Genomic DNA, 16,369 nt, shown 5'->3' with positions numbered 1-16,369 from the left:
AGTAAAATGGAACATGCAGGAACAGATGGAACATTTGAGTCTGGTTCTGCAAGACATTTCAGGCAGTTTCAACATTGCTGTGAATCCTGTAGAAGATGCATCTTGCCCTGTGAAGAAATGCCATTTTCCTGTCCCTAAGCCTCAAATAGGCCCATCTCATGGTCCAAAGATGCAACTTCTTTTTAAGCCAAATCCTTAGGAAGAAAAGTCACTATTACTGCAAAGGAAAAGATATCCAGACATCACCTTGTAACCCTTGTTTCCAACTTTCAGCAGACCTTGAACTGTAGCTTATCATAGAAAAACAGATTTAACTACTTATAGGATTATTTACCCTCCTTAGGAGCTGTGCAGTTCAGTCCAAAGGTGTAGGCTTCCCTAAAATCCCTCTGTAGAGGATAAACGATTTTTCTACTCAGTCTTCTAGTAAAGCCCAGGCTTCCACATACCTGCCTAGCAGGTGAAAGCTTCTGGAAAACCTCAACCACAGGTGCTGGGTTGTTGCTCACAATTGTTCTGATGCCAGGCTCCACAGGTGAAGTAAGAAGCATAAGCTTCACAAGGATGCAAAATTTCTGTGGTGCGCCTTTGACACAGGTCTCTATTTTACCACTTACGTGACAAATTGCTAAATTCACTGAGATAAGTTGCATGCATTAACATCAGAGCCTAGTTGTACTATGATCAACATTATTCCACTATGAGTCAAATCACCCTGAGTACAACAGATGACATGCCAGCCTATTCTGAATACATTCTCACATTGATTTAATGAATGAAGATGAATTATCTTGCCTCAATCTACTACCAAAGATAGTAGATAAATATACATTCCTGCAAGACAGACCTATTCACTCATGAAAGAGCAAATTAAGCTATCATTTGCCTGAGGCACGTAACTTTCACATCCACCTGTATTTCTTCAACTGTCAGTTCAGTAGTTTTTCCAATGAAGCAGATATGTCAAGATCCATTTTTAGCAAAGGAAACTAGCAGGGAGGCAAGTAGGCAGGATTTCTCTCCACCTACAATTAAAAACCCACATTACCAGCTGATGATGATATAGTCATACATTTGTAGGAAATTACATATTGGGCACAATTTTCCTCTACACAGCATGATCATGGATAATTAATATACGTGATTGCTAAGAACACTATTACAAGTCCCTGGCTAGAACCTGACTTTGCAAGAATTCCATTCAAATCGAGAGGGTCATAATCTGTTCTATCATGTTATCAATATCTCCAATATGTTTAAAGACAAGGCACAGGATTGCTACAAATACAACACAAGCTTCCTCATAAGTTTCAGAACCCTGCTATCTTGGATTAAAACCAGGGTACAGCAGTGTTGCTGGGTTGTATAATCACAGTTAACAAGGAATTCACTTCAAATGCATTTTGTTCTACCTACAGCATCTAACACCCGATTGGTAAGATTTCAAGGGATTAGCATCTATCTTTAGAAGAGGAAAAGCATAGGAAGCCTTTCATTTTATTAACGATTATGTCCAGCAGTTGCACTTGCACACCAGGCTGTGGCAGCCATGAGGCTATCGGCAGCTTGCCTGCACTGTGCAAGCCATTTATCCTTGACAAACCCACAAAACAGCTTTTAACATACACTTACAAGGTTTAACTGCCTTCTGCAGTGCTCCACCAAGGGCTAGAATCCCTGCATCTGGAATCACCTCGTATGACCAAAGTCTGCATGATCTGCACAGCAAGACAGGATGTTCGTTTATATTTCACTTTGGAGTCCCTAGCTATTCTTCATTGTATGCAGTATCTGCTTACTGCAGGCTACTGCTGCTCTACAAAAGAGAGCACAAGATTGAGTATTAAGAGCACACTATCTCTAGCCCCTCATCCATACAACCTAGAGGGCCACTGTCAAAAATTCAACATGTTCCTTAATTCATGGTATGGACATCAAAATCAAATACAGTGGAGTCACAGAGCATACTCTGAGCCATACATAGTCCAAGTGCTACTGTACCCTCACAGCAGGACCAAGAGCTCAGCATCTCCAAAACAGGAGCACTTTCAATTTACACTCCTTCCCTATCACCACACAGGTCAACTCAGCACGTATCACCAGTTATCATCTATCAAGTCAATTCACTAAATAAATTTCAAGCCCTTGATTCAAATGCCAATACATTTGACACAACGATTAGAATTTACTGCATTAATAATGCACAGACAGTAAGTTGTCTATTTTAAGCATACGATGCTTCATAATAGCAAATAAAGTTACTAATTTCCCTTGTATTAAGAAACTTTGCAAAAAGAGGCAAGTCCTTCATTGCAAACAAAATACATCAGAAAAGATACATCAGAAAAGAAACTGACAGCTAAACTCTCCCTGAAGCTTTCAGAAGTGGAATTCAAGAAAGCCCTGCATTTGACTCCTTTTCCAGCCTTAACTATGCACAGAAAACATTCGGAAAATCTAGAACTGTTTTCCAAATAGATGTATAGACAGGTTAGGAATACCAAACAGCATAATCAAGTGAAACATGAAATAATTTCATCTTCTCTATCAACCTTCAGTCAACTTCTACTTTTTGGGGTCAAGAAGCGCAGATACGTTTGTTTAATTATTTGCCTTTGTCTTACTAAGTCAAATTTCTCATGCTATTTTGCAGCTCAATATCAATGAGATTATCTAAACTTCAGCTCTGAGCTGCAACTTATTTTTCTGTACACTATGGGAGGCCAGCAACCCTTGAATGGTATTGATGGTGCCTCATTCAAATGCTATCAAGTTTGCATTGAGTATTTATCCACATGCTGCTTTTAGGACATGTATAAGCTATCTTACTTATGCAATAATTACTAGACAGAAGTTACCTCTTGTTCAAATAGCTCAGAGAAACAAGAATGAAATATTAAAGTTCTAGACTCATCTGCAACAGACTAGAAGTGCAAAAATTTCAGTATGGAAGGTTAGAAGAAGACCCTTGAAGCAGCCTGCTAGGTAATCTGAAGCCATTTGTTACAAGTATTAACTGCACACTGGATAAGTCTTCATCTACTGACAACAGTACATTTATGGTCCACATTTGTTATTGCAGGTGAGGCTTGAAATACATCAACTCAAAAAATATCAATAATTCCCAACAGACCAAAACCAAGGAATTTTAAATTTGTCTGGAAACAGCATCTTAACTTCTGGTTAAGTCAAATGTTTCATTCCAAGCAGTTTCAGTCCATTTCTTTTTGGAGAATTGCATGGATGTTTTGATCAACCACTGAACAATTGGATTAAGAATGTTAGTCCAATGAATTACCAAAGCAACATCTCCCTCAGGCAAACCTCTTAAACCAAGGCCAACAGCTTCTTACTCCACCAAGAAGCATGTTGTGCAGTTACCACTAGCTCCACAGTTTTCCTCAAGATGGAGAATAGTTTGAGGAAAACCCATGAGCATTCATACTATCTGAAATGCAGTTTAATGAATATTTTGCCCTGAGGCCAAACTGCAAAGCACTACGAAAACAAGAGAAAATCAGAAGCTTAACAAGAGGAAATACTTGCAACTAATTATTTTATGAAAGACCCAATACAGCACAAACACCATGAAGGCAACTTGTATTTCATCTGCAAAGCAAAGATGCGAGTACCAGCCACATAACAACCCCACTTCCAGAAAGTGGGAACACTTCTGTCATATGGATACCAACACAACTACCTGATCACATTGCCCTCATGCTACTCTGGTCCCCTGATGGATAGTTAAACATAATATTGGCAGGTAGAGCCAGGCAGGCATTAAAATGAGAAGCACAACTCTGGGTAAAAAAAAAAACACATTCCCATCTACTTATTGCATAGTTTACTTGACAAGTATTACCTGATTTTTTTTTACTAGTCATCAAAAGAGACACGAATCATACTCTCTTCTAATGGCTTTAATAGGCCCAGTTCCAAATAGAAGGAAAGAATTGGTGGTGATCTGCAACAAGCCTCAGACTTTATGCTCATAAGCCATGAGCCATTTTCCAGGGTCTTTACAATGTCTGGCATATCATGAGCCAACTCTATGATCTGGAGCTCCCCAGTACAAAAAAGACAGGGATCTCTTGGAAAGAGTCCAGCGGAGGGCCACAAAGATGGTGAAGGGCCTGGAGCATCTCCCCTATGAAGAAAGGCTAAGTGAACTGGGTCTGTTTAGCCTTGAGAAAAGAAGACTGAGAGGGGACCTGATCCAGGTTTATAAATACCTGAGGTGTGGCAGCCATAGTGGTGAGGCCAGTCTCTTTTCAGTGGTACGTGGAGACAGGACGAGGGGAAACAGACATAAGCTGCAGCACAGGAAGTTTTGCACGAATGTGCGTAAGAACTTCTTCACGGTGAGGGTGACGGAGCACTGGAACAGGCTGCCCAGGGAGGTTGTGGAGTCTCCTTCTCTGGAGATATCCAAGACCTGCCTGGACGCCTACCTGTGCGACCTGCTGTAGGGAACCTGCTTTGGCAGGGGGTTGGACTTGATCTCTAGAGGTCCCTTCCAACCCCTACAATTCTGTGATTCTGTGATCTGTATTTTTTATTTAAAAAAATACAAGTCCAATCTTAACAGTTTGCTACCAGAAGTTAATTCTTAATAATTTGTCTGTTGATAGACAAATTTACTATCAGATACAGCACAAGTATGTACAAGAAAAACATACAAAATAGAGAAGCCATCAAAATCAACTAGCCATAGCAGTTGTATGTTAAAACTAACCCACCAATTACTTTTTCCACTACAGTAACTTCTATAAATTAGCATAGTCCTTTGGAAATAAATACCATAGAAATATCACCAACAAGAAAAGTAAAATTGTCAAAGATGAGGTCAGGAATTACATCAAGTTAAACCCACCAAGGGGAACAAGCACTTCTAGTGAAGATTTCCATACATACTGCACATTACACAGATTAAAGGCACCAAAAATCACCTGTGTAGATCTTACATATTATCTTCAGGTATACATCCATACTACAGCTTTTTGCTAACATTCCCAGTCTTCTACTGGGACAACTTATATTCTAAACTCAACAGTAAAGGAATTAGCTTTTCAAAAGGGCCTTAGGGGTATTTCCTGTGCCCACCTTCTCCATTGAACACTGACATACAGTTCAGGAGGTAAGTCCATCACTACTGCAGTACTATCATATATCCTATTATAGCAATGGAGAGGTAGTCAACCAACTTTGCAAACCCTGGATTTTTCCAAAGCCAACTTTTTCCTGCTGAGGAACTGACAAACAGTCAAAAATTGGAAGGCAGGGATGGCTGCCTGGGCTCTTCAGGCTGGGCTGTCCCATTCTTCCCACATATATACCACTTGCCCCTCCCTTAGGAATATACAATTCACGAAGAAGGGCACATTATAGTTATTGTTTACACAGTAAAAGCCCTTAGGGAGCCCAGTAAGAAAGTTCCTTATGTTGCATAGAAAGAGTACAGTATCAATTTCTAGAAGTTTCACAAAGCAAAATATCACCATACACATTCTGGACTGTGAACCTAAGATATGCAGGTTAACAGAACAAAGTGAAATGAAAGAGTTAAACACTATTAACAGACTTCAAAAAGCATACTAGTAACAAGAGTAAAGCTGTTTAGTACTGTGCAATTACAAGAGAAGCTATCTGCATTCTTATTTAGTAAAGACCATATACGAACTCTCATTGGCAGTCCTTGTTTAATACACAAGAATCTTAACCAAGAGAGGAACAGTTAACATACCATCAAGGATTTAAATAGCCCATTTAGCCTATTAAGTACAAGCACCTACATCTCAGAGGGACTCCTTTAGTAATGCACTCAAACACCAGTTCACAGGTAGAGCACAATTGAAATCCTTACATCCCAGGGAGGGTGGGAGGAGGTTGGGTGGGGAAGATGGAAAAGAATACACATCACACACAGTTATCACAGCATTAGAAAGCCATCAATTTTCTATTATAGGACCAAGTCATTTTTCTATAGTTCCTTGCATATGCCTAGTTTCATGCATCTGAAGTTTCTTTATATACATTAGCAAAATTAGTCACAATGTTAAGTTCAGTATGTACTTCAGCAGAGAAGCAAAACCAGATCAATGCATGCACAGCTGCACACAGTGCACTGAATCACACAGAATTTTCACCTGTACCCAGCAGGCAAAGCTTAACTAACCCAGCTGAAACAATCAGGCTTTATACTCCCTAAGAAAAGCTTAAAGCTTTGATTTATTTTGGCCCCTCTTCTGAAATAGTTACAAAAGGGAGAAACAGCAGAAGCTCATCTCTCAACAGCTCACTTTTTATGTACCAGAAGCTGAGACCAGCAGCCTCCTTCTTCTAGTTCAGCATCTTATAGGAAGAAAATTACTATTAACATGAAATATGGAAGTAAAGGAGAAACTCAAAGAAAAAATTAGTAAATTATTTCTCTGAGAAAACAGAAGAGTTTATTTGTTACCATACTGAAGAAAAGCTTCCTCTACCTCCTAAAGCCTAAACACTCTTTGATAACTAACATTAAACATACATGTAAGCAAAAGCTAGAGTTCACCAGCACACCTGAATAGCTCCAGCCTACACTTCACAGCGACTGCTTAAGAAAAAAAAGCACAAAGCATTATTTACAAGAAAAGAAACTGAAGAGCTTAGCACACGAAGATGCTTTATAGAAGTCTCTAAACATCTTAAAGCCTACATTTCAATAACAAAACAGTTACAACTCAGAAGTTTTCAAAGCTCCTAGCTTGCTATACCTTAAATCCCTCACGAGAAGATGAATAACAGCAACATTACTTACAAAATCAAACAAGAAAACCAAAATAGCCTCTAAAGTTAACAAAGCACCCCAATTTTCCCAATGCACATAACAACTCCCCAAAAGCACAACCCCCTCTTACCACACTCACAGACAAAATGGCAGGAGTGCTTCCACATGCCGTCTTTATAACACGACTGACTAACTGCTGATTGGACACAGGTGGGGAAGCCTCAAACTATTTATTGCTTGGGTGCAGCCCTCGTGCCTGTGCTTTGTAAGAAAGGGGATGTTACTTGTGTTTTGCTATTTTTTGTAATTTATTTATTTATTTATTTATTTATTTTGCTGTTGTTGAGTGGATTAGATTATGTTTGTTGGCTCTTTTAATATACTACAAAAGGGATTAGTTTTTTTTTTGGAGGCTCTGAGGTTTATTAAATTTGTACGTGCTGGTTCTTCTCACTTTCTTGTTTTTAATTTGTTAATTATAAGCTTATTCAAAATGTGGAAGAGTGAAGCTGTGGTGCTCATGGAAATGATATTGTGATTTTTGCATATATGTTGTGGAAGAATATTTATAATTAAAAAGTAGTTGTACATTATAGACAGTAACTAATTTTAATTATATTTATAGCATTCTTAATAACTAAACCAGGTGTGTGCACCTGTAAAAAGATCACAGGTGCTACTGATAATTTGTTAGTATCTATGAAGTAAAAGTGTATTTTCTTACCTTGGTGTTTTTGTGCTTAGACTGATCTTTGAGTTTCATCAGTTTCTTTAACACTTTATTCTCTTTCTCTTGTTTTTTGTGTTGTTTTTTTTTTAGTTCAGAATACTATAAAAACTGTTAAGATTTTTCAGTGAGGGCTGATATTTCTTAACAGAGGGAAATAAAGGAAAAGACAGGCAAATAAACCTCTAAACTTTGCTTAGTTGCTGCAACATAAGGTTGTTGCTCTGACTATAATTAGAGTTGCATTTAAAAATAAAATTTTGATTTTTTTTAAAGGTTTTCAGTTCTTTTAGCCTGGATGTTGGTATTAACATTTCTTTAGTTTACATATTGTTATGAATAATACTCTGAGTTGTTCAGATTTTCTAATTATAATTAATGAGGTAGAATTTCAGTGCTCTCCTGACCTTGTGGAAGAGTCTTTCTGAACATCTTTATATCTTTATAGGTAAGCTGTAAACAACAACTTGCATTAAAATCAAACTTAATTACATTTCTGATGGGGAAAAAGTAATGGCAATACTTTGAGTAACAGCTTCCTGTTCTATAAAAAGTTGTTGTTCAATTTCTAGTTTTGTCAGGACAGTAGAATAAAAAAAGGATTTAGGTAGCTAATAACAAATAGTTTTTTAGAGTACTTTTGGTTCATTAATGTTTCAGTAGCACTATGTTTTAGCTCTGAACTGAATCATTTTGGAAGGTAAAAACAAGGAGGACTGAGGCTTTTGGGCAGTTCTTGGTTGACTCTTTTCTACTTGAATGAGTTTCCCATTTATGGCCTGAAAGTTATGATCCTTTGCCAAATGCTGCATTTCTAATCTGGCATATTTGTGTGATGTAATTTCCAGTTTGCTGGCAGCCCATCTTGCTGAGAGTAATTGTAAACAGTGATGCTGGTATTTTTATTGGCTAATTTTACAAGCTTGCATCTGCTGTCAGCGGCTTCGTGTAAACACACTCCTGCTGCAGCATCTGTTCTGCTGTATATTGCCCTTACCCTAGAACTTGCATGTGCTGGGGAAGGAGTCATAAAGCTCTCTTCTGAAAGAAGGTGTACTGGAAACTGGGACGCTCACACCTTTTCCTGGAACTGGATCTCTAGAAATGGAATGCTTGAGTCTATTCGAGAACAGATTTCTAAATGGCCCTCAGATCTCTCTGTAGTGTTCATCCCTGCTCACTGGTTGAGCAAACTGATTTTTTTCTTAATGAAAAGTTTGGAAATGTGTGAAGGTGATCAGAACAATGGACTTCTGTATAAATAAAAGATAGTTTTTTGTGTGTGTGTGAACAAAATTTGACAAACAGGATTGACTGACTAGCAGGAAAGTTAAAGTTGATCTTGTGGAATGCATATGTAATAGATGAATATGGATGTCAGAAAAGATCAGTCTCCAGCCCAAGTGGAGAGTGTATAAAAAGGTAGGTATACATTTGGAGTTAAACCTTTCTTTTCAATGTAGAAGATGATAGCTAATCAGTGGCAATACCACAAAGTCTAGCTTTTTTTTGTCAGACCAATTAAATAACAGATTTATGCAAGAAAACTTAATTGTATTTTAATAAGTATATATTAAGCTAGTATTAAAGTTTCCCCATGCTCCTTGGTTCATGTATATCATACTCACATGGCTTTGAGTGCTTTGCGTATGCAGTATATGTCACCATTACACTTCCTTAAAGAAGAGAGATGGCAAAGAAAGCGCTGACAGAAATTTGCTTTGTAGTTTTACTGGGAAGTGTTGAGAGTTTTTGGTTTTAGAAGTTCATACAAGGTCTTGAATTCATGCTTAAAAAAAAAGTCGGTTGCAGATTGGAGAGAACTGTGTTACTTCATAAATGTGGGCTAAGAAGTAGGAGCCTTTACTCCTGTGTTGCACCATGCCCAAGTGAGATTTCATGGCTGTTGCTGCTCTCCTGTGAAAATTAGGATTTCTTTCCTACTTGGTATGTTTCTCTGTGTCCAGTGGGAGGAAAAAATACTGAGAAAGTTGCTGATATAAAAATCAAGCTTATTCTGCTTTCCCAGAGGTGTGGGCAGAGTGACAGCGGCCTCTTCTCCATGTATGTGAAGATGTTCCCTTCTTCCAGATCAGAGGCTAACTCAGACCCAGAGGAGCTATCTGACTTGTACGCGTCCAGATCCAGGAGTGGCAAAACTGTTAGGAGTATTACTAGGCCAAGTTTCTTGTAAATGAAATAAAAGAGCTTGGTGTGGAATGGCTTTGCAATGTCTACCACCAACAAAGCATACTCAGAGTGATGTTACAGTACTTGCTGAAATGCTTAACCTTTGGTGCAGATAGTTTTCCTGGCCAGGTAATAATATTATGTATCTTGTGAATGCTGATCTACATCTCTGAGATGAGCTCTGCTTATCTTATTTCTGATCCCTTTTTGCTTAGGTGCCTTCTTGAGAGAGAAGGGATTGTGAATTCTATGCTTCCCTTGAAACACAGAGCTTGCCTTGGAATAATTCCATCTTATTTGGGTGAGAAAGAACAAATGCGCAACTCCTGACGAGCTGGCTAGGTGATTGCCGGCAAGACAGAGGTAGATTTGCATCTCCTGATATGATTATTCCCTCCCCTGTAAATGTGCTTTTTAAATCTTTTATTACTATGTGGGAGGAGTTGTATTTATTGCTTTAAATATGACAAGTGAACTTGCTTGTTTGTGCTGAAGTGATTATAAGCATGTGCAGAAACAGTGCAGCCCTGCAAAACTGTTTGATATTTAAGGGGCTTGGGTACTCACTATGAAGTGAGAGTGTGAAGGCTGTTTGATTTAGTTACACTTATCATCCTATGATGCATTGCTAAGATGGAATACATCTTGTGGTGGTTCTTGTTTGGTGACTAAGCTCTGAACTGCAATAATGCATTGACCAGAAGCTGTAGTAAGGATGAGCATTCAGTAAGAGTTCATGTAAAAGGCTTGATAATGACTTCTGTTCAGCCTGCTCATTTAATTATTTGCTGCTGTATGTAGTTTCGCTGTATAAAGGAACTATGCAATCAGTGCATATGTAATGGTTTTATTAAAGTTTAAATGTTTATAACAGGCTCAGTATTTCCTGAAGTTAATGTCTTTGGGTGACTATTGTGCTCTGGGTAAAATGTCTATTTTGTGCCCTGGACTAGAGACCAATTACAAGTTCATATTATGAAATATTCTGCTCTAGGCTACAGCTGTAATCTGATTGCTACTTTTTCTACTTTCTCTGCATGTGCCCCCATGTCTTTCACCTCCTGATTGAATGGAATTGTAATCATTGACTCTTGTGTTTAGCTGTGGGCAGAATTAAAGACAGAAAACAGGAGCCAGAAATGTCTGGAAGTTTGCATGTGGGAAGGTAGAGTCTACAAGAGGATGAATTGAGAGGGGATTAAGCAAAGGTGCCAAAGCCCAGATGATCTCAGAAGAGATAGAAAGGGGAATGAAATTGAGAGAATGAGGAGAAGGAGCTATAAAAAGAGAAATAATTTGTAATGAGAAGCCAATTCTTATTTATAGCCATCTCATGATGCAGATGGTGTTTATACTGCAATACTGTCCAGTACCCTGGGCAATACTTCAGAGAGAACTAGAAGAAATGCAGAGAAACTGACTCAGGTTGAGGATAGGAAGGAAAAGTCCAGCTGGAATTGAGTCTTGCAAAGGATGTCAAAGATGAAAAGAAGTATTTTGTGAAGGAAATGGGTCACAAGAGGAAGACCAGGGGAAAATGTGGACCTGCAGCTGAATTAGTCAGGGCATTTGGTGACACAGGATAGAGGCAAGGCTGAGGTACTAAATGCCTCCTCAGGCTCACTCTTTATTAGTAAGAATGGGCTTCAGGAATCCCAGACCCTAGAAACTAAGTAGAAGCGTAGAGCAAGGAGCAAATGCCTTTGGTACAAGAGGATCAGGTCAGGAAGTAGCTAAGAAAATTGAATTTGCATTTAAGTCCATGGGCCATGATAGGATGCATACATGATTGCTGAGGCTGCTCTGTCTTATGATGGTGGTGATCAGCGGCGCCCAAGAACTGGAGAGAAGTATATGTTACTTTGTCCATCATATCTACAAGATGGGAATCCAGGAAACTACAGGCTGGTTAGCTTCATCTTGATCCCTGGAAAAGTGATAGAGCAATTAATTAATCCTGGGAATGCTTCCAGGCATATGAAGGTCATCAGGAGTAGTCAGCATGGACTCACCAAGGGGAAATTGTGCTTGACCAACCAGATTATCTTAGGATGAAATGACTGACTGGGTAGATAAGAAGAGAGCAGTGGATGTTGTCTACTCAGATTTTCAGTGGGACTTTCATTCCCATTAGATCCTCCTAAGAAGCTGTTAGAAGTATGGGCTTTATGAGCTGACAGTGAGGTGGATTAAAAGCTGGCTGAATGGTCAGTCCCCCAATGTGGGGATCAGCAGCACAAAGTTTTTCTGAGGTGCTCCTGGATGGTAATTACTGAGACTGATTCTATTTAGTGTCTTCATTAATGAAGATTTTTCTAGCTGTGAACAGAATGCTGGCTGAAAGGCTTCCCTCTTTATTGCAACTGGACCCTCGAGCTGGGAAGCTGTGTATAAAAGGCTGCTTCTTAGGGCTTTTTGCCCTAAATCTAACACAGATAAGCTGTTTAGTAATATATTTTGTTTACAGCTTTCAGATTTTCCATTTTTCATTCTTAAAGTTGAATGACAATGTATACACATACATTATGTCATTATTTTTCTCAGAGTTCCTTGAGAGTGTTTGTCACAGAAAATTGGTCCTAGTCCCACTTTGTCCCTCTGTTATCTAAAACTATTAAAAAATGCACATGTAAATTAAATATATTTACACTTGCTGAAGGACTTCTCCGTGAGGCGACACTATAGTTTTGCAAGCAAAATATTTCGGAGTTTTTGGAACACAAGTCTTACTTAATGGCCCAACTTGAACATTGCATAGAAATGAGAGGAAATAAATATGTTCCTGCATTTTAAAAACAGTTGCAATTAGCTGATGGAAGGGACTCAAAAACTATAGCTGTGATCCAGATGCCGTCTCATAAGAACTTAAATGAATGTGTTGGCAGCTGAAATTGCTGAGCATTTGCAAATATTTGAGATATGAAGTGACTGACAATGATGTGATTTATTTGAAAAATCATTAGGGGTAGGTTGAAATAGAGAAGTGAGTATCAAACAGCTCTGCTGAGGAGTGACACATGATGGAATGGATTTGCTTTCCTCAAATGATCAAAGGATTGATGCAGTTGGCCTTAGAGTGGAATACAGGGCAGTAGCTTGAGTTAACAAAACTGGTCTGCCCATGATCAAAGAAATTCAGAGTAGCCATCCAGATTACCCTTAGAGATTAAAGAAGGTGGCATTGACCTTATGAAATACAGTTCAGGAAGAAACAGACTTCTGGATAGCACTGTATGCAGGAGATTAATGTACTTCACTATTAAATGATACATTAATACAGTGATTTTCATCATTATATCCACTATTGTGTTTGTACCTTGAACAAATGTGCATTTAATGAGTGAAGTGCTGAATGTGAACCCTTGAACTATAGCAACGTCTATACCTGCTAGCATAGATCCTGATCCAAAATGACATGCTGGAAAAGGAAAAGTGAAAATGAAGAGCAAATGGATGCTTTAATGGCTCTTGAGCTCAGTTCAGGTCTGTCACACACCTTCTGTATGACCTTGGGTAAGTTATTCAAGGGCTAGGTTTTCACAGAGTGCTCTGGTGCCTGCAAATGTATCTAAGTCACTTGCCCAAGTTTGTGCAGTGACTACTAAAGCTCCTGACTGAGTGTCTCAAGGAGATAAGCCAGTTCCTCTTCACATCTGCTGATTCTTATTGATACAAGAAAAAGATCATTTCATTAATATTGTAAGGATGTTGTCCTTGATCTAGAAGAGCAGTAAGAGCAGTAATAAATTCAGTAATCTTTATCTGCATCTTTAACATCTCTTCTGCTTCTGTCTATGAAGCAGAAGTGGTAACACTGCTCTCCCTAACAGGGGTAGGTTGGGAAGATGGATTCAAGTGTGAGGTGCTGAGCTATTGCTGTTAGTGAATGCGAATAGCTTATGATGAGAAATGTGGAAGTGAGTCTGTTATTAAATTTATACAGGTCCAACAATGTAATCAAATTAGCCTTTGCACTTTCTCCTGTGCTCCACTCTCTACATTAAAGTATCTTCATAAATCTTTTCAAAGCTATTTCATTTGTTCTTTTTAATGCTCTCCTGGTGTGATGCAAAGAAACACCTAAATACTTGGTAAGTAGTGAGTGGGCTGCAAGCGCTAACAGCTGTATCTCCTGCTATGCTTGGTACTCAGGAGTGCAACTTGGATCATTTTGCTGATCAGTCTAATTGAGATTAGCGCATGTGATGATACATGCTGAGCCCTCTGGGCCTTTGCTCACAGATGGACAGTGTGATTTTTTAACACCCAGGATCTGGCTTCCTGGGGGGTCATTACAGTGCTGTGATAGAAGAGAGTGGTGACACAGCATTTGCAAATGAGTACTGCCAGGTTGAGGGTGTTTTACCAGGACCAAAGACTGGTGATGAAGCACTCCAAAATAAAATGCCAGGCTGAAATGTCAGGCTTTCTCTAAGCCTTTTCTGTCTGAAACCAATATTCACATACTTCTCCCATGGATTTTCACAGCTTTGGATCTAATTTCAGGCTGTAAATGAAATGAACAGATTTTAGCTGCTTGGTTTCCAGTAGCTCCTGTTTGTTTTCTTTTTTTTGTGGTGGTGGGAGGAAATTTGGTGTTGGGACCATACAAATGTTGGGGTTTTGAACTTGCATGGGCATTGGTTTATTTACCACTCGCTCATTTTTCTTCATGCAAATACTGGTTTGTTGGTTAACACCTTACTCTGCTGAAATACGAAGATTTCAGCAGTGCCTGAGGGCACTATCACTGACATACCTCATTTGGCCAAGGGGTGGCCCACCTGCACTTGTCCACCATTCCTGTCCCTGCTGATTCCCGGTACTGATCTTTCCATTGTCTGCTGGTGCTAGCTACTGCATTCTGCATTCCTACACAGGCTGCTGTGGAGTTTCTTGAACACAGCCATTTTGTGTTAAAACTGTACTTGCAGTCGTGTTACAGATCAGAATGCATCTATCTGCGGTGCAAAGCTGCTTATTGCTCCCAGATTCCTCTTGCTTTTAATATGCATGTGTCTGTTGGTTTTTTGTTTTTTAATGTAAGGCAGACCTTCTATTTCAAGGGACTGGGGGGAGGGAATTGAACACTAATTACTAAGTTTTGTGAGGGTATTCCTTAAAGGTGTAATCTTCTCTAGCTCTTTTGGGGGGGGAAAAGACCTTTCAAAGGAAAGTGGAAATGCTTACATGCCTAATTAAACAATTTATTGTATTACAGTGGGGCTTCTATTCCTTTAATGCAATGAAGACTTCAGGGGGACTGTTTACACTTACAATATGGAATTGGACCTTTTCTCAGACAGTGGTCCTATTGAATATGGGGATGCGCTAAATATGATCCCCCTATGTTTTAAACAAGATAAGGATACAGGGAATGTATTAATTGGCAGCTCTGGGTTCCTGAAATAATCTGAAGGATAAACTCTTCCATTGTTTCAGTGTGTTCTGTTGATGATAGGATAAACAGTAAACCAATGAAATGGCAATGCAGAATCAGAAGATGGTCAGAACACAGGAATGATGCATGAGAAATTACATACACAGAGAGAAATGAAACTGAACTTGTAAAACTGAGCTTTTTCATATCTGTGGAAAATAATCAGAAATGCACTAACTCAAAAGATGTCTGGTTTAAAAAATAGTTGGTATTACATCTAATGGCTGACAGCAAATTAGATATGAAGTGGCAAGGTATGTGGGGCAAAGCTGTCATTTTCTGATACCATAAGCAAAAGCATTTTAGAGCCAGTTGCTTATTACGGCTTTAGTATGATTACATTTCTGGGCAAACTACTATGAGATGTTGGGAAAACTGGAGGGGGTTTGGAGTATAACAGTATTACTAACACTAGAAATGACTCATGAGAAAATCTTAAAGGATGAACTACAAGACCTTAGCTAAGCAATGATTAAGAGGGTACACCCGTTTGCAGAAGTGAAAAGGCTTAAATGTTGGGCAGAAAGGAATTAGCTAGATGCAAAAAGAATAACTTGAACAGATTACAGAATATAGTCTGGGGGGACAAATGGCATGAGCCTGAGATGGCTGAATAGTTTGAGACCCCCCCTAGATTTTTTTTTAATAAGAATTCTATTCAAATCCATGATGTACTCTTTGGCGGGAGATGAAAAGGGATCTCAGAAGAATATCCACCTTCTTTTTGATTACTCACCTTTTCTGATGCATGAGTGCTGGTGAACACTGGACAACTTCCCACTGACCAGGCACTGCTGAGGGAGATGCTTCTGAACAAGAGATGCGCAGCATTTCAGCATCCCTCTGTTTGGCTGCTGTGGCTGAGCTAGGCGGATGGGTCATGTGTTCAGTGTGGGATGCCTTTCCTGTTGAGAGGGCTACTGGGAATGCTGCAGCATTGTGCTTATTTTTGTCTTCTCTTGAAGAGCCAACTGCATGCGTGGAAGATGCAAAAGGCAGGAGAGGGTTGTCTGCTGCAGGCAACAAAAAAGATGTGTGGCAAAACCAGGAGCTATAGAAGACTGAGCCCCAGTAAACAGAATCCATAAGTACATGAAGTTGCAGAAGGGGGTGAGACAATCATTTTATAATGCTGAATTTATTAACTTTTTAAATGGTACTTAATGATAACTTGGGAAATGAGGTTGGGACTCTGTTCCTTGCCATGGGAAGAATAGAGAAGAAACCAAATTTCTTGGAATTA

This window comes from Meleagris gallopavo, chromosome 4 (assembly GCF_000146605.3).
Source record: "Meleagris gallopavo isolate NT-WF06-2002-E0010 breed Aviagen turkey brand Nicholas breeding stock chromosome 4, Turkey_5.1, whole genome shotgun sequence".
Taxonomy (NCBI): Eukaryota; Metazoa; Chordata; class Aves; order Galliformes; family Phasianidae; genus Meleagris; species Meleagris gallopavo.
Note: the sequence above shows the minus strand (reverse complement) of the source record.